This window comes from Squalius cephalus (assembly GCF_949319135.1).
Source record: "Squalius cephalus genome assembly, chromosome: 13".
In the NCBI taxonomy this organism is placed as follows: Eukaryota; Metazoa; Chordata; class Actinopteri; order Cypriniformes; family Leuciscidae; genus Squalius; species Squalius cephalus.
In genome coordinates this window covers 37399716-37420042 of record NC_137134.1, presented here as the reverse complement: position 1 = coordinate 37420042, position 20327 = coordinate 37399716, and the positions used below count along the sequence as shown (strand labels likewise).

General features: G+C 37.4%; 1 protein-coding gene across 1 annotated transcript in view; it reads left to right on the top strand.

Annotated features, from left to right (window-relative positions):
* The first annotated feature begins 1260 nt into the window (after window positions 1–1260).
* LOC307170059 (uncharacterized protein) overlaps window positions 1261–20327 on the top strand; it is a 179968-nt gene continuing 160901 nt past the window's right edge. The window contains exon 1 of the transcript XR_013823274.1: window positions 1261–1282. The gene's annotated coding sequence lies outside the window, so the exon portion shown is untranslated. The remainder of the gene's footprint in view (window positions 1283–20327) is intronic.

Here is a 20327-nt window from a genome sequence, read left to right as displayed (position 1 = left end):
AAACAATGTGTGCGTGCGCCCGCTTCCTGTTTATACCCGCGCTGCGGGGCGGGGGCGCGTGACGCGATTCACGCACGCCAACGTTCATTGGCTCGTTCTGTAGACACTCGAAGTTGATAGGGCTCCCTGAAGTGATCCCAATTACGTCGTCACGTCGACGTTACGTCTCCCGTTCCCTCCTTCAGGGAACGAGGGTTACAACAGTAACCGAGACGTTTTCTCCTCATTCATTATGCTGATGTCTTCAGATCTGTAAATTGACACATTAAGCTCATTTTATTGTCAACAGATTTGAGCAAACGACACAATCAGCTATTGTGACATCTGCAAGATATAGGCAAGTTTCATAACACTGTTTATTTCAATAATCTAGATTTAAACACGTTTCATATAAAATATGATAAACAATAAATCAAGAAAAAACTCACTAGATAGATATCGTCCTGCCTGCCAATCCGACTTCCCTCTCCCTAGACACTTCCTCTAGCTCTTCTGGGGGGACACCGAGTCCCTCCAGCGTGTCCCAGGTCTTCCTTGGGGTCTCCTCCCAGAGGGACGCGCCTGAAACACCTTCCTAAATGCTAAATGTCACACCTTTAGTATGATTCGGGAAGCTGTAATCTGCTGATTGGTCAGTTTAAATGTCTCACATTTGGATTCAGTCACATGGTCAAGGAAGGGATTAAAGAAGATTGTAAGGCTCTGTTTACACCTGGTATTAAGGTGTGTTCTGGTCGATTGGATATACAAGTATACAAGGTACCCATTCCTGTTTACACCTGGTGTTTAAATCCATCTCTTTTGTCCACTTTCAACGACTTTTGTTCTGATTTTTTTAAAGGGATGGTCTATGGGCAGGTAAATATACGGGCTTTCAAACTAATTAACAAAATAAGCTCATGCAATTTGCATGTGAACATGACCAGAAAAATATACGGAGAGCAGCAGCTTTCCTTTCTGCTCTGATAGCTGCAAGTTTACATCAAACACAGTTTATTCATCTTCAAACCAAACTTGGGACCATCTTTCATATGAAACGAAGGTCCCCACATTTGTAGGACCCATTTGGAAGTGACGCTACCGACTATGCCGTCCACTTTAACAAAGTCTCGGGCCCTGTCCCAAATGGCTTCTGGGGTGAACAAGTCACGATATTTCATTTGTTTAAGCAACATTTTTAGTTTCTGAATAGTTTCCATCATGTTTGGCGCGATTCATGTGTCTGCAAACTAAAATACAGTCTTCATGATTTGGTTTCTCTTCACATACAAAACGATAAGATGTTAGCGAACTACTGTGTTGTTATTAGGAAATCAAACTATATTTAGATTCATATAGACAAATTACAATGGTTGATATAGATGGGTGTCATAGTGTCTGTCTTTATATCATTACTGTTTTCTGTGTCATTTGAGAAATAATAGTCATTTTAAAGCATTTTAATAGTCTTTCAACAGATATTCTGACTCAAACAATCCGTTTCTAGCAGCAAATACTTCTAATAAAGTGAGATGATCTGCTGATCCTGCATGGCTTGTTGAATGAGTATTGATAGTCTATGGCTCATCACTATTATCAGAGCAGCTGAAAAGCCTCTTTATTTCATGTCAATAGATCCTGTTTTCTCCTCATTCATTATGCTGATGTCTTCAGATCTGTAAATTGACACATTAAGCTCATTTTATTGTCAACAGATTTGAGCAAACGACACGATCAGCTATTGTGACATCTGCAGGATATAGGTAAGTTTCATAACAGCTTTTATTTCAATAATCTAGATTTAAACACGTTTCATATAAAATATGATAAACAAAAAATCAACAAAAAACTCACTTGGTGCTTTATTTGTTTCTTGCAAATCTGTAAATGTATTTTTCTAAGTTTGATTCTTTCATCTTTATTCTTAATTCTTTATAAAATTCTTTGCCAATATGTTAATGAGAGGTGAGATAAATGTAGGAATAAAGTATGTGGTTGACACTTTTCCATTAATTTACTTAAAAGTTACTTCTCTAGATAGATAGATATCGTCCTCCCTGCCAATCCGTCTCTAAAGCACGACTTCACCATCCAGCTAGATTCATCAATCACCCCATCAAGTTCGGTCAGAAATCTTGGAGTAACATTTGATGACCAGCTGACCTTCACAGACCACATTACAAAGACAGCTCGATCATGCCGTTTGCACTGCACAACATCAGGAAGATCAGGCCTTTCCTTACTGAGCATGCAACACAACTTCTCGTCCAGGCCCTGGTCATCTCTAGGCTTGATTACTGCAATGCTCTTCCGGCTGGACTTCCATCATGTGCAACTAAACCTCTACAGATGATCCAGAACGCTGCAGCTCGTCTTGTCTTCAACGAGCCCAAGAGGGCCCACGTCACTCCTCTGTTCAAGGGTTAGTTCACCTAAAAATGAAAATTATGTCATTAATGACTCACCCTCATGTCGTTCCAAGCCCGTAACCTCCGTTCATCTTCGGAACACAGTTTAAGATTTTAGATTTAGTCCGAGAGCTTTCTGTTCCTCCATTGAAAGTCAATGGACGGCATACTGTCCATGTCCAGAAAGGCAATACAGACATCATCAAAGTAGTCCATGTGACATCAGTGGCTCAATCTTAAGTTTATCAAGCGACGAGAATACTTTGTGTGCGCAAAAAGTAAACAAAAATAACGACTTTATTCCACTATTCATTTACTTCTCTCTGGGCCTCGAGTGAGTTCACGTAGTGTTTCAGCGTAGCGTGTCTGTGTTGCACGTCACCACGTAGGCTCACTATTGGCCGACGCTGGTCATGTGTGATGCGTGACGTACAACACAGACGCGCTACGCAAAAACACTACTATCCTTACAATTACAATCAGCATTTCATGCTTGAACCCCTAAAAAACAGCTTTACAAACTCATACATTTCTTACAAACAAACAAAAAATTAGATAAAAAAACAGTTAGTCAAAAACCAAACAAACTAAAACTGACCTCCTCAAATGAACAAAGCAACAGCTTATAAAGGAAAGGATGGACCCATTACAAATTAAGAGGGAAAACAATTCAGCCTTACATTCAAAAATCGAATCAACCCGATATATATATTAAATAAAGATAAGGGAAATCAAAATGTAATTAAATACCATAAATATACAACTTAAGGAATCAATTAATAAAGACATCAACTTTTTTTCCTCCCCCGGGCAACTCGCAGCGAACGGTATGATACTGTCTATGATGGTATGTCCAGCCAGGCGGAACCAATAATGCTTCAGTTCTCTGTTTCTGCCCGGACGCTAATCCTCGTCACGCCAGGATGCGGCTGCAGCGGACCATCACCGAACGTCACCGGTAAACTTTAAACTCAAAATAGAAACAACTATAAATAGAAACAACTATAAGTAACAGATACAAACTAACTAATTTTTGTGCACTTCAAATCAGTAAAAATGTATATAAAAATGCGTTGTAAATGTAAACATATGCAAATCTAACAATAAAGAATTAATGAATATTGTTTGTTTCGTGTGGCTATTATGATTTCTCATTAGGCTATACTGAAACAAATGAATGTGAATGACAAAAGAGAAAAGTTTAAATAAAGATTATTCTTAAATTGATGCATGTCCTTCGTATATTTGTATAGTGTGCGTGTGGAAGCATGTGTGAGATGATGCATACACACTCGGGCCACTGCGTCTGTAAGTGTGTGTGAATTGTTCAAAAGTTTGCGGTCAGTATTTTCTCTTGAAGGGAAGTGAATAGTGATATTAAAATGGTTTCTTAATGATTTCTGAAGGATCATGTGACACTGAAGACTGGAGTAATGATGCTGAAAATTCAGCTTTGATCACAGGAAGAAATTACATTTTGCAAATCCTCATCCTTCAGTGAAGCCCCTCCTCCTCCTCCAGTGAAGCTCCTCCTCCTTCAGTGAAGCTCCTCCTCCTCCAGTGAAGCTCCTCCTCCTTCAGTGAAGCCCCTCCTCCTTCAGTGAAGCTCCTCCCACTGCAATTCTCCAATAAATGCTGGAATATTCCCATCAGCTACAAGTGAAGACGAGCATCAAACCATCAGCAAGAGCTGAAATCTGCAAAGACAGAGTTTATTGAAGGACAGTGAGAACATGAGAGATCCAGAACACTGCAGAATGAAACACACTGAAGAACAAAGAGGTTGGTGTTTATTCCTGATTCTTCATTAGTGAGGCTGAAGAACATTAAGTTTATAAAGCAGTTCATCAGATTTAGTGTTTGTAGTAGAGAAAAAGTAATTAGTATTAATTAGTAATAAATATTAAACATACAAAAATCAAACAATTTTCATAATGGTGTAAATTAAACAAAACCTGTTTTATAATTTCTGATAAAGTTGTATGTAGGCATGTGACGGTATAACATTTTCATGTTGCGACAATTGCTGAAACTTTTATCACGATATACAGTATTTTCTCGATACTGAAATAAGTAAAAATATATAATATTTTCTGTTATTTGTGAAGCGGTTTTCTGAATCTTATCCATGGCATAATTGGCTTATTTTGACTGTTGGGGTAATGTAAGTTGCAAGATAATGAGGTCGCATGATACTCATCTTTAATGGTTGTAAGAATTGATCAATTAGTGACCAGACCCTGAGAGGACAAAAGGACCTCTCTGGAGATTACTATTTGAACTGGCTCTCGTGCACCATCGAGACGAAAGTCTCACCTCCGAATCAACTTCATCTACATCTCCTTCCCTCTCCCCTCACCCCCTCTCTCTCATGCTCAGGTGATCACCTGAAGATCACCCAAGAAAATGTATAGTTTAATGTGAATGATTATCACAGAGTATTTTCATGTTTGGTATCGTTTAAAATGTCACAGTGCGACTGGAACAAATGTCTCATTTCAGAATAAGTAAAACACAAGGTAATAAGGGTTTAAGACTTTATGGATAACTGACTTACAAAGGAAGGTGGTCTCTCAAGACAAATGGTCACTCACCCCCAAGGGGTGCTACCTCTGAATGCAAATTTCTTTTGTTAGCACATGTTTCCATGTGAAAGAGGTCTGGCTATTTAATGAAATGCAGCAGGGAGATCGAGGCCCCATTCTGTACTTCACATTGTCCCGTGAGGCTGAGAGAGATCTCTCCCATTGACTATTTTTGCTAATAACTTCTGAACAGTTTGTCCAAAAATCATAAAATTGGTCTCGTTAGATTCAGGGCAACATGCTGAGTCGACTGATATCCAATTTTACCATATCGGCCATTTTGGCTGTCGGCCATTTTGAATTTTGTGCTAAAATGCTGTATTTTAAGAATGCATGAACGGATTGTTACGGAACTTGGTATGGGTCATCAGCACGATGTCCTGAAGGAGCGTGAGAAGTTTAGAAACAGCGCCACCAAGTGGTGATTTTTTTTTCCCCAAATGCTTATAACTTTGTGTGTGGTCGACTTATATTCACGAGAGTCATCTCATTGGACTCCTGAATCCTTGCCGAATCCAACGACACCAAACATGCTAAGTTTCGCCTTACGGTTTGTGTAGCGTTGTGATTTAGCGCTTAAAAAACATTTGCCGATATCTTCGAAACCGCTAGTACAATCGAGACGAAACCACCGTCAGAAGTTTGGAAACATAGGTCGCTAGCTATATGCCAATGCCCAAATGCGAAAATATTGATAGTAAGGGGTAGTAAAATCCAATCAAAGTAATGTATCAGTCATTTTTTACGTGTTTTTTCATATAAATGTCTATAACGAATTGAGATATTTTCACCAAAATTGACACACATCTGTATGGGCTCACTCTGAGGGCACATAAAAAAAATGGTGGGACTGAGTCTCTTGGTGGCGCTATAATAGAACAAAACATGAAATTCCCATTGACTTCAATGCAGTTTTGTGAAATAAAATGCTATACTAAACAAATGCATTGGTGTAATATTACGAAACTCAGAATGTGCCATCAGCACCATCCCCTGAAGGTGCCCTAAATATTTCGAGATAGCGCCACCTAGTGGTCAAAAGTTATAACCAAATTTCCAAAAAGGCTAATAACTTTTGAATAAATCTTGCTATTGAAATGTCACTGGTCTTAATAGATTCATTGGCTCACGCCGAGAACATGGATACCAAGTTTTCCTTATTTGGCCGAACTTCCTGTCCGCCATCTTGATTTTCAGTCAAAACAGTCAAAATCAATTATAAATTGAATTCGCCAGGCTGGGTTTCCATCCAAAATGTTTTGCATTTTGTATACTCTTTTCTGAATATTTGACAAAAAAAGGTCTGCTGTGAGCATTGAGGGATGACGAAGAAGAATTGAACTTTGCTTAAACATCTGCTATGGCCATTTTCCAGCTCGGCAACCTCCATATATATATATATATATATATATATATATATATATATATATATACAGTGCTATGCATAAGTTTAGACACCCATACTAAAGTTGACTAAAAAGAGGAATAAAAAATCATCTTTTGGAAACTGAACGTAATGCCTTAATTTAAACAATTAGGAAAAATCCAACCTTTAAGGACACCAATTTTCTTTGTGAATGAATAATGTATCGTAAATAAATGTTCATCCTTAAAATACAGGGTGCATACGTTTGGACACCCCTATGTTAAAATCCCATAGAGGCAGGCAGATTTTTATTTTTAAGTATTTAAAAAAAAAAAAAAATTTTAGGATACTATGCATCCTGCCCCACATCATCACATAGCCTTCACCATACCTAGAGATTGGCATGATTTTATTTCAGTTAGCCTAATAGCTCAGAAATTTTGAATTTAATTTGAATAATTTTGAAATTAATCTAGATTAATCTAGATTAAAATGGCTCATTCAGAATATGTGTGCTACCCAAATAATGACTATAAAAGTAAGTCTTTGAGAACGGGTTTCTCAAGCCAGGTGGCGCATTAGACCAGGGGCTCATCTCCTGTTTCCAAAATGCATCACAAACTGCTTGAGAAAGCTGTTCTACTCATAGACTGTAAAAGGTTACTACTGTACTGTTACCGTCCGTAGGCAACATTAGGTAGGCCTATGTTATTATCAACTACTATAGGCTATCAATTAGGGATGGGCGATATGGCCTAAAATCTATATTGTGATATACATTGCAGCCTCTTGCGATAACGATTATAATAAAACCATTTCAGAACAGGTTACACAGACCCTGTTAAACAACTGCTAAATGTATTTTTATTTTTTTTAAAGGGTGTATGTAGTTTTGAGATTGAGAACATATATTGTGCAAAACTGTAAGTATACAACATAATTTTGCAGATAAATAAAATTTAAGTACACTAGCTGCAGAGACTTAAGTAGGTCTAATGTTTATTATGGCTTGGAGCTTATGAAACCCCAAATTTAAAATTAGAATATTGTCTAACTGATGTATTTTCAGTTAAAAAGAAACACAACAACGATTCTTAAAATCGGGCGCAGACAGAGATTATGTGCTACACCACTACATTCAGTGATATGTTTCGTTTTGAATTTGAGGTGGTAGAATGGATTAGTCACGTTTTAACTTACCGAACTGTTACCTCACACACTCTGTCTATATAGTTTGCTGCTGCTCGTTGCACCGATCTTTTTCACCAGCTTTCACTTTCAGCCGTGTTTACTTAAGATGACGACGAATATGCACGAATTGTTTTATGGTGTGTACTTTACTCTTAACACCTTTTACCTATCTATTTATTTATTTATTTATTATTCTCAGGTAAGGTAAAGAAAGTCAAATCTGACCTAAACCATAAGCATTCAAAAGGTACTTACAATTTGGTCAGAAGACTCCCTTGTGGTATGTTCTCATAAGTATTCCAGCATCATGAATCTAAGTCTCAGTAGGCAGATTTTGTAATCTTGTAAATTTCTTTTAATTGGTTACTTTTCTTTTTATAATAAACAAAAATATAAAGGCAAATACAACATCATCGTTTAAGTATACAATACAATAATCACGTTTTGAATCAAAGGTGTAGTAAGCTCTGGGCTTCTTATCTTCTGCTTGGGGTTTCTTGTCCTCAGCTCTGGGCTTCTAGGCGTCGGGGGCGCTGGCGTATCAGTATCCCAAGAGGCAGTCAGTTCTTCAGTCTTTTATACTCCTGGTTAGGTTAGGTCCAGGCGTTAGGTTGATACTCCTCCAAAGTTTCCCAAATCCTTCTCCAGGCAGATGCAAGCGGTCCACCTCTTCATGTCCTTGAACTACAGTAAACTCAACTAAGATGGCTGAGTTCATTTAAAGTTCTAGGAGTCCTCTAGCGCACACACATAATCACACTTTTCTGCTCCTCTCAACATGAGTTGGCACAGTCACATATACATGCATAACCAATTACTGTACATCTATGTCAAAACAATATAAGCCATCTTTTACAACCAAAATAAATAACAACATTGAATGCAATGCATTATATCCAATACATTGGCTAAACACGTGTATCAAAAAGGAATCTACAATAAACAAGGAGGCAGGTAATTGCATTTTCTTGATATTATACAACTATATATATATATATATATATATATATATATATATATATATATATATATATGCATTCATATAGCCCGCGCACAAATGACTATGGCTAGAGTTTAAACTTTCAAATTCCATATGAATGTCAAGGCCAAAGTTAGTCTAGTTGTATTTCATAATAAAAAGTTATTTATCTTGTAACTTTGGTAACAGGGTTGATGAATGTAGTCAACACTACAAATGATTGAGATTATTTTCCCATCATACTCGAGAAAGAGTTCAAATGATGTCACTTCCTGGTTGTCGCCATTTGTTTGCCAAAAATGTACAATGGCTAATTACTTGTTCATAACATTTTTATTAAAATAAATGTAATATTTCTCTGAGAGACTGTAAGAAGTGTATTACTGTTGTATAGTTTTAAAATGTTAATATTATGTTAGATAATTGTGCAGTTGGTCTAATATATGTAATAGTCCTTGCTACAGAAACATGATACTTTTAACTATCATTTCAGACGTGATGCTGGAGAATGAGGAGAGTGAAGAGGAGGAGGAACATCATCATGTCAAAACTGGAGCTAAAACTCACTCACAGACTGAAAGTATTTCTTTACTGAAAAGAAGAGACAAGAAATGTTTCACTTGCCGTCAGTGTGGAAAGAGTTTCACACACAAACAGAGTCTCGAGATTCACATGAGGATCCACACTGGAGAGAAACCGTTCACATGTGATCAGTGTGGGAAGAGTTTTACACAACATGGAACCCTTCAGGAACACATGAGGATCCACAATGGAGAGAAACCGTTCACATGTGAGCAGTGTGGAAAAGATTTTAACCAAAATGGTCACCTTAAGATTCACATGAGGATCCACACTGGAGAGAAACCGTTCTCATGTGATCAGTGTGGGAAGAGTTTTAGACGTCAAGGAACCCTTGAGACTCACATGAGAATCCACACTGGAGAGAAACCGTTCACATGTGACCAGTGTGGGAAGAGTTTTACACAACAAGGAACCCTTAAGTCTCACATGATCATCCACACTGGAGAGAAACTGCATGAATGTGATCAATGTGGTAAAACATTCTTGAGGGCTTCAAACCTGAAGAAACACCTGACAGTTCATTCACAGGAGAAACCACATTCATGTTCTTTGTGTGGAAAGAGATTTTCACTTCTGCAGAGTTTAAAATTTCATGAGAAAATACACACTGGTGTAAGAAATTATATGTGCTTTGAATGTGAGAAGACTTTTATCACAGCTGCAGAGTTGAAAAAGCACCAGAGAATTCACACTGGAGAGAAACCTTACAAGTGTTCACACTGCGACAAGAGATTCAGTCATTCAGGATCCCTGAAAACACACGAGAGGATCCACACTGGAGAGAAACCTTACAAGTGTTCACACTGTGACAAGAGATTCAGTCGGTCAGGATCCCTGAAAACACACGAGAGGATCCACACTGGAGAGAAACCGTATCACTGCACTGCATGTGGGAAGAGCTTCACTGATTCATCTACTCTACACAGTCATACAAAATCTCACATTAAGTAGCTTATCTTCGGTTCCAGCACTTTCAAGTGCGATGCCACCTCTCTTTCCTATTAGTTTGTCTAAACCAGTCTAAACCAGCCTCAACCACGGCTGTAGCCAGTTATGAAGTCACTGAGGTCCAGACTTAAAGGGGGGGTACAATGGTGTTTCATGTATTCAGAGTTGTTTATAGTGTTAAAGGAATACTCCACCGTCTTTTCATATTAAACTATGTTATTCCCTTAACTAAGACGAGTTGATACATACCTCTCTCGTCTCAGTGCGTGCACTCAATCGCTCTGGCGCGCGGCGAAACTTTGTTCACTCAGTTCATTCAATATGGGCCAAGCAGAGAAGCTACCAAACACCTCCACGTTTTCCCTATTTAAATACAGTTACTCGCGTAGTGTAACTCGACCTAGGACGGTGACACAAAACAAAACGTTGCGCTTTTCTAAGCGTGTAAAATGGATAACTATATTGTATGGCGGAATACCATAGCAAGTGCTTGTAAGCACTTCGTCTTGGCGGAGTAATATCTTCACTAGAGGGAGCGGGGGCCGGTGAGAGGATTTTTCACGAGTGAAGATATTACTCCGCCAAGACGAAGTGCTTACAAGCACTTGCTATGGTATTCCGCCATACAATATAGTTATCCATTTTACACGCTTAGAAAAGCGCAACGTTTTGTTTTGTGTCACCGTCCTAGGTCGAGTTACACTACGCGAGTAACTGTATTTAAATAGGGAAAACGTGGAGGTGTTTGGTAGCTTCTCTGCTTGGCCCATATTGAATGAACTGAGTGAACAAAGTTTCGCCGCGCGCCAGAGCGATTGAGTGCACGCACTGAGACGAGAGAGGTATGTATCAACTCGTCTTAGTTAAGGGAATAACATAGTTTAATATGAAAAGACGGTGGAGTATTCCTTTAAAGAGATGGATTATCATGCTAAACATGGCCAAAGTTTAAAAAAAATATTTTGGACGAATAACGGAGCATTTCTGTGCAGAAAATCTTACATAAAACTGATGTATATAAATATCAGTTGAGCCTATGTTTACTTTCTTCACTGACACAGACAAAAATCAAAAGAATATCAGAGAAAGCTCAGCTTCAGGAGGGGAAGAGACAGACCATAGTAGAGAGACTGAGAGAAAAAGAAAGAGTGATGGAGATTTTAGCCTTCAAATGTCTTGAAATGCACATATGTAAATCAGAGAAATCTAAATTTTCTTGGGAAAGCGATTCTAGAACTCTACAGCCCTGGCCACAACGATCGAAAGTATAAAATAAACATTGTCAAAATTTGTCACATTAAATAGTTTATCTTTAAGAACAGCAGTTTCTACTGTTAGATTCACATCAACTCAAAGATAAAGTTCCTTCCCAAAGAGCAATATTGCATATTAATGTTGCTTAATATAATCTATATGTTTAAAAGTACAAGTGTTTTTTTTTTACATTTTTTACTAACTGTTCTTGCTCAGGAAGCTGAAGAAGAGGCTGATTGATATTCAAAAAAAGAGAGATCTGTCTTATTTGTTTACAGTTTTACTTTCTTTTTGTATTCTCTGCACCAAGTATTAAACTTTTATTGTCCATTTTTATTGTCTGCTTCTTCTTGCATCAAGAATATAAAATTTGATAATTTTACTTTAGTTACATCTAAAAGTCATGCTGAGTAGAAATACATACTCATGTTTCTCTTGGTCCCTTCAAAGTTGCGTTGGATTTTCTCCCTTGAATTCTCTTCTTTTAAATTAAGTAATTTTTTATAAAAAACAAATATTCTCCGTTTATGTAATCTGTATGAAAAGAGAGAGATGTCAGTCGTTCTCATCTCAGCTCATTATTTTTAATGTGACCCCGCCCACGGAGAGCGCGCACTATTCAAACGCAAATGACTGTGGCAATCCATGCAAACTGTGAACGCCCCCATATCAGCTCGAGAAAACACATCAAGTTTATTCAGATCATTGTACTTGTTTACACCGTCTCACAGCGCTGTGAGGAATAATACTATCGTAATAATAATAATGGGAAATGTACCTCAGAACTGCTGGTATTTCGAGAAGCAACGGATGGAATACTGTAGTACGTTTTTTTCATTCTCAAGTGAATCGTTTCTGTGTGTGAATGAATGAACGGCAGAGATGCGCTGTTTACCACAGCTCGCAAAAAGACGGTTTAAATTCGAATCGCGTTTCTGTGCGTGAATGAATGATCTGCTTTTAGCAAACTGTATTGCTGTACTGAGATGAGTAAAAATCAACTGAAATATGTCGAAATAAAATGTATTTGTATAAGCAACGTATTAAACTGCAAATTAACATTTATATTCCTTATAATAAAAACGAAAGACCTATGTTACAGACATATGAAAGACAACATTTCGATGACTAGTTTTGGATCGATTATACATTTTTACTGTAAAATATCTGCCATCTCAAATAAGCTTTTGTTTGCCAATTTTTGCTCATATGTTAAATATAGTATGTTTTATCAAAAATAAAGTATAAAGATATTGAGTCCGAATGGACCATGTTCTCCACCTCCATTGTCGTACACCTCCATTGTCGTACATCACTATTATCAGAGCAGCTGAAAAGCCTCTTATTTCATGTCAATAGATCCTGTTTTCTCCTCATTCATTATGCTGATGTCTTCAGATCTGTAAATTGACACATTAAGCTCATTTTATTGTCAACAGATTTGAGCAAACGACACAATCAAAACAAACAAATAGGCAAGTTTCATAACATTGTTTATTTCAATAATCTAGATTTAAACACGTTTCATATAAAATATGATAAACAAAAAATCAAGAAAAAACTCACTTGTTGCTTTTTCTTGCAAATCTGTAAATGTATTTTTCTAAGTTTTTGATTCTTTCATCTTTATTCTTACATATATTTGGTGTCTGTTAATTGTTGTACTTCTTTTTTAAAAAAATTCTATACAATTCTTTGCCAATATGTTAATGAGATGTGAGATAAATGTAGGAATAAAGTATGTGGTTGACACTTTTCCATTTTTTTACTTAAGTTAATTAGATAGATAGATATCGTCCTGCCTGCCAATCCGTCTCTACAGCACGACTTCACTATCCAGCTAGATTCAACATCAATCACCCCATCAAGGGCGGTCAGAAATCTTGGAGGTAGGGATGGGACGGTGTGAAAATTTAAAGGAGCTGTATGTAAGAAATCTATTTCAATTAATCATAAAATGGCCCTGATGTGTCATTAGACATTAAGAAATCATGTTCATTTCAAATACTTATATCACAATTGTACATCTCAGAACGGAGGCTCACTATTGGCCAGCATCACACGCATCATCACACACATGACCAGCGTCAGCCAATAGTGAGCCTCCGTTCTGACGTACGACCCAGAAGCGCTGCGCTGTTCCTCTACAAGAACTCACTCAGAAACACACAGAAGAACATAAAGAGTTGAATAAAGTTGTTATTTTTGTTTTTTTCTGCGCACAAAAAGTATTCTCGTCGCTTCATAAACTTAAAGGAGAAGTTCACTTTTAAAATGAAAATTCTGTCATCATATAATCACCCTCATGTTGTTTCAAACCTGTAGGCCTATGGATTTCTTTCTTCTGCTGAACAAAAAGGAAGATATTTAGAAGATTATCAGTAACCAGACAGTTTCTGGGTTCCAATGACTTCCATAGTATTTTTTTTCCTACTATGGAAGTCATTGGGACCCAAAAACTGTCTGGTTACTGATAATCTTCTAAATATCTTCCTTTGTGTTCAGCAGAAGAAAGAAATTCATACAGGTTTGAAACAACATGAGGGTGAGTATATGATGACAGAATTTTCATTTTAAAAGTGAACTTCTCCTTTAAGGTTGAGCCACTGTAGACACTTGGACTATTTTAACGATGTCTTTACTGACTTTCTGGGCCGGTGTGGTGAACAAATGAGTCCCACTGAAGAGATGAGTCCGAGCTTAGGACCCAAGCAATCCGATTGGTTCAAAGCACGTTTTATGGGTAATCGCTTTAGTGCCTGGTTACAAATCATACAAAATCACTTTATTATAGAAGACGTTTGTACTACGTTATAACGAGTCATTAATGTATTTTAACTTACACGTTTCATAAACTAGTATTTAACCAAAGCTATAGATTGTGACATTAAACATTTCTCGTTGTTAGTGTGTTTTTTAGTTAGCTAAGATAGTAGCATAGCATACAGCTAACGTTATCTGATGATCGTGCTAGCTGAGCTTATACTGCCTTACCGTATTCACAGCAATTCGTAATGCAATTATAATTATGCCATGTGAGTGATTCCTTCAGAGTTAACACGGGTGAATCTGACTGCAGTAGATGTGAAAGATATGAATAAAAATTATGTTTATTCAGCCAGCGCTCATACCTGTATTTACATCCTGTTTTCGGTTGAAGTCCATAGTAATCAGGCGGGAAGGAAGTCGACCGGAAGTTGAAGCCGACCGCGTGCCACCATCTTGTAGCAGAACTTCACCTGCAGTTAGCATCCCATTGACTCTCATTCATTTTGGCGTCACTTTGACAGCGAATAACTTTACATCTGAGGCGTTTGAAGACTCCATTTGTCCATTATTTATTTCTAAAGAAACACGACAATGTATAAAATGCTCCATTACCTTGTAGCTTATGTTATGGCCCCGTAGAAGCAGTTTTTGTAAAAATAGGCTAACGATTGCATCATAACCACGCGACTCTCTGTCGCACAGTAGAGAGATTACCGTATGGACGGGAGGAGAAGCTCGCGCGCAATCGAGGGGACGTGGAGGCAAAATGACAATATAATTAATCAGAATACCTAGCAAAAGTTGCTCCTGCTCCAAGCTCATGGACAGCTCCTACTCACACTCTCCGTCTCTGCAAGATTCGGAAGGGAATGATTCAGATTTCTCTTGGCACAGCTACTAGAAGACAGACGGGTTGCTCACGTGGTCAGTGTAATGCTTTGCTCGGTTTGAGTCTGCGCGTCAGGAAAGGAAGTGCTAAGAAATCGCTAAAAATGGGCTTCACTTGTCTCAATTGAGTTCCAATGGGGTCGCTGTGTCCATTTCTTTTACTGTCTATGATAGTAATCGAGTTCATGCGCATGATCAAAGGTAACTAAACCTATGCGCGTGAACTCAACAATCGACTACTGTGGACTTCGACCGAAAACAGGAAGTAAATACAGGTATGAGCGCTGGCTGAAATAACATCATTTTTATTCATATCTTTCACATCTACTGCAGTCAGATTCACTCGTGTTCACTCTGAAGGAATCACTCACATTGGCTGTGCACTTGTAATGACACATCAAGGATGTTAAGAGGCTAAAAGCAGCTTTAAAACTTGCCCCATTGAAGTCAACGGTGTAAATTTGAAAAAGAGGATAACACGGTGTATGCAACATAGAGCTTAGATTCTCTGCCCGAGCCCGAGCCCGGACTCGACCCGACCCGCGGGCCGGGCCGGGCCGATATTTCCCGCCACTGTCCTCGGGCCGGGTCGGGTCGGGTCGGGCCCTTGATAAAGCACGTCACGTGTCATGCGCAGCGTCTCGTCCACTCGCACTCGCAGTCTTGCATGCGTGACGCATCACACCTGCTGTGCGTGCTGTAGCCTACTATTCTGTAGCTTAAAGGTCCCGTTATATGCCCCTTTTCACAAGATGTAAAATAAGTCTCTGATGTCCCCAGAGTGTGTATGTGAAGTTTGAGCTCAAAATACCCAACAGATCATTTTTTACAGCATGTTTAAATTGACATTTTTTGGTGCTCAGAAAAACGAGCTGTTTCAGTGTGTGCCCTTTAAATGCAAATGAGCTGCTGCTGGACGACCCAGGGGGCGGAGCTTCATGAGTTCGCGCTCAGTCTGTCAGGAAAAATTCATCTCACGGAATGATGATAATATCAGAAACTCTCAGTAACGGTGTTCATTTCGAGTCGGACAATAATGTCTACAGAGTCAGAGTGCTGTATAGAGATGAAACAGGTATGGTTTAGTAGTTTAATTACGGTTATTATAACGTATTTGTCATCTGCTTGTAGGCTATGTATCCATTATTTATTAATAGCCTACAAGTCTGCTGTCTGAATGATGATCAAACATGTAATGTTACTGATGAGTTTAATAAAGTTTATTGTACATCACACAAAAGATGAAGCGTCAGTTTTACTTCAGAAAATCACCGTAAGAGCTGAGTAAACACAGTAAGTTATAAGAAGTGCGCAAGTAGCCAGTAGAGTTGAGGGAGCATTCCTGTGGGCGGAGCTTAGTCAAGAAACGGTTCTAGTGACATCACTAAAGCAGGATGTAGAGGGATGTAGTCCAATCGAGCCGTTTTTTTGTAGCGAACTTCTGTTAAATAAAATATCTCGCTTGGCATTGAACTTTGAGCTTGATAATTTCACAGATATTATTTATGCTCTAACAGCAACATTACACACTAACTAAAGTTTGAAACATGGAATCGCATGCAACGGGACCTTTAAGTGCTTGAAGAAGCAAAGAAAAAAAATTAAAACAGGAGAATTAACTTTGAGCAAGTTTGGAGGAAAATCGGAGGTATGGAAACATTTTAAACTAGTCGTGAGGAGTGACAACATATGTGTTGGCTTTGTCTCGTGCATTAAATGCGGCACGCTGCTCGCCCATGACAGAAAAAAAAAAAAAAAACGGGGACTTCGACGATGAACAGACACATGAAGTGTGTCTTGCCTTGACAGAAATGATGATAGTCAGCCTCAGCCCTCGATGTCCTCTTTTGTTACTTTTCCGATCCATTCAATTATTTCTGAATAAACAAACAACGCAATTTACATGCTTCTTCCTTGTCGCATTATTCATTAAGATAATAATTAATAAATGCACGCACAGTTATGAATGTGATAAATGTTACAGATATGTTTTACTATGCACAAACAAATGCCTTTCAATATGTGCAAAATTCAGAATTAAAGGGTACATAACATGCACAGTTTCACCTAATCTCATGTTAATCTTGAGTACCTATAGAGTAGTAGTGCATCCTTATATTAATATCTCCAAAAAGTGTTTAGTTTTATTATATTTATAATAGAAAAATACAGCTTTCCGATTTTCTCCGGAAAAAGCCGAGCTCCTGGAGGCGGAGCTATAGAGTCAAGCGGTAGTGCTTGATTACCAGCAAAAGACAGAAATCTGATCCAGTTGTACTTGCATGAATGGGGTCTTTTATCACTGGGACCGCTCCACGTTTTAATAGCAAACGATTTGCAAATCCAGCGTCGACCTGGGCCTTGTTAATAAAACATTCGTCACTGAAATGACCAGAACACAACCGCACTTGCTACACTCCGTTGCTGCCCCGGAAAAACAATCTGCATCCACTGTTCCTGTAACACTGGGTTCTTTGGAAAACTGAACACGGTAAGCTTTCCCTCACATCCAAAAACACACTTTTTTGGAGACATTCTTGAACAAATCCTATGCAGTGCTGCCGATGATTTCCTGTTGAAGCGCGTTGATGTGCGCGGTCTCGCTCTCCTCTGGTCGACGTGTGCGCGGGCGAGCTTTTCCGAGAGAAATGCTCATATAAGGAGTTCCACTCTCGTCTCCGTCATTAGATCCACGATCAAAAAAAAAACAGCCGAAACTTGTACCAACCCGGAAGTAAGATTTTCGGCACAGAAATTCTCCGTTATTCGTCCAAAATATATATTTTTAACTTTGCCCATGTTTAGCATGAGAATCCATCTCTTTAACAGTGTAAAGAACTCTGAATACATGAAACACCATTGTACCCCCCCTTTAAATTAATGTGCTGCAATTTGTTCAAAAAGAGAGTCTGTAGTAGCCTACGTGTTTTAGCCATTGAATAAGCACATTTAGTTTTAAGTTTAAGTTTTGTTTTGAGGAAAGCTAATATATATATATATATATATATATATATATATATATATATATATATATATATATATATATATATATATATATATATATATATATATATATATGGGCCATTCTACAGAATTGGTGCAAACTGCTGTCCCTCATCCAAAAAACACATTTGAAAAGCATTTAATTATTAAAATCTTAGATGTTTACTAAGATCCTTCAATTATCTATTGAAACCCACAATAATATTTAAGATATCAGTAAGCTTTATATATATAAAATCATAATTTATGGGCTACTTTCAATTAGGAGGTGGCTGTCCCAAACCCTAACCCCTAAATTTCAACTTGTGAAAATGATATTGAATAATTTTTTGCAAATTTTTCCATTCTTGTTTAAAAAAAAATATTTTTGTTTTTTTAAAAAAAATGAAGTTAAAAAAAAATATTTATTTTATATTTTATTTTTAAATCATGAAACTTTATCTAAAAAAACATGTCCCGCATTTTCATGTCACTACCAAAACAGTGAATGTTGTAGTCCATTGGCTGAGACTGATTTTAACCACACTCCTACATTTTTGATCAGGAAATATTCCTGTGTCCCTCTCTCTCATGTGCTATATGGTGAGTAGATTGATCCCATCATTTTGAGGTAAATGTGTTCTAAAGTCTAAAAATCTGTGTGTAACTTTAAGGAATGTCACTACCAAACTCATTTTTTCTGCTATTGAGTATTTTTTTTGGGATGTTATTCCATAAAATTTAGTTGTTATATGTGTTCAACTGTTCTGACCAGTGATGGCTAACCATGTGCTGATTAGCATCTTCGAGCTAGGCTCAAAAGTTATCTAAAATTGTCACTACCAAAACAGTCACAACCGAAACATTTTCTTGAAGTTTCGGTTGTGACATTGTTTTGGTAGTGACAAAAGGGAACACATAATCCTTTATTTGGAGGAATAAACTACATTTTAGTACAGTTATGCAAATAATTACTACTGTAGTATGTTTTAGTAGTGTTTTAGTATGCAATATTCTGTTAAAATTCTGTAATGTGATGAGGTTACAATTACTTAAGGTTGCAGTCCATGATACTAGCTTAGGTGTAAGGTTGTTGTCAGTAATGTTAATTTCTATGATTAACTTGGCAAGGAGAATGACATAAAACACCAACATGCCTAAAAAATATAGAAAAACTACAACAGAGAGACAGAGAGAATACAAACAAAGGTTGAGGGAAGACCCAGTGAAGTACGAGGAATACTTAAGGAAAGAAAATGAAAGAAATAAGAAACGAAGGGAAGAAGGAAAGTTGAAGAGTATCAGTGAATTATCTGACAGGGAGCAAAGACATGTCAGAAAAGCATGGAGGAAAAGACAGAAAAGACACAGGATGATGGTGAAAAGACAAAAAGAGATGGAGACATTTTGCAGGGCTTCCACACCACCTAGCACTTCCAGTGAGGGTGATCAGACACCAGTACACACACACACACACACACACACACACACACACACACACACAGTTCAGTGGTTCTGGAGATTTATCTGAATGAGGAAAATTATTCTGAAATTAATGTATTATGTAAACACACACACACACACACACACACACACACACACACAGAGTTCAGTGGTTCTGGAGATTTATCTGAATGACTCATAAACAAAATGTTGAAAATGTGAAAATAAAACAAAGTGGTTCTGAGTCTACATTGTAAGTTGTTGTTTTTTTAGGAAGAAAAATCTATGAGCATACCTCTTCTCACTTGCACCTCAAGACCAAAGTATAGAATAGCTCGAGGTGTTCTTATAAGATATTTACTGTCAGATGTGTGTCTGCTATATGTACTGACTGCATATGTGCATCATAGTTATTTATTTATATTAACATAAAATGTGGACAGTCTGATTCAGCCATGGCAAACTAATTATTGTGGTCACTACCAAAACATTACTGTCACTACCAAAAATGTGCAGTCACTACCGTAACATGGGATGTTTTGTCAAAAATAAAGTATATTGAATTATCAACTAAGATGTTATGATAGTGTTTGGTTCAATGCATATTAATACTAATGAATCCTTAACTTTGAAATCAGTACGATAAACTTTATGCCTTCTACAAAGAAAGATTGGGTTCAAAATACAACAAATCTCATAAATCACACTTAAAATATTATTAAAATTATAATCTTTATTGATTTAACCAGTAAAAATATTTTTTAAAAATAGAAAAAATATATATTTATAAGGTAGATGTAAACAAAATCTTAATAGGTCATTATAAGCCTTCTTAATAAATTATTTAATATTGTGTTTCGGTAGTGACAAATTTGGGGAGAAGGAAAATATTCCAGCATTTTCTGAAAATACAATATGAGAATTAACTGCACAATTACTAGAAAAGCATACCT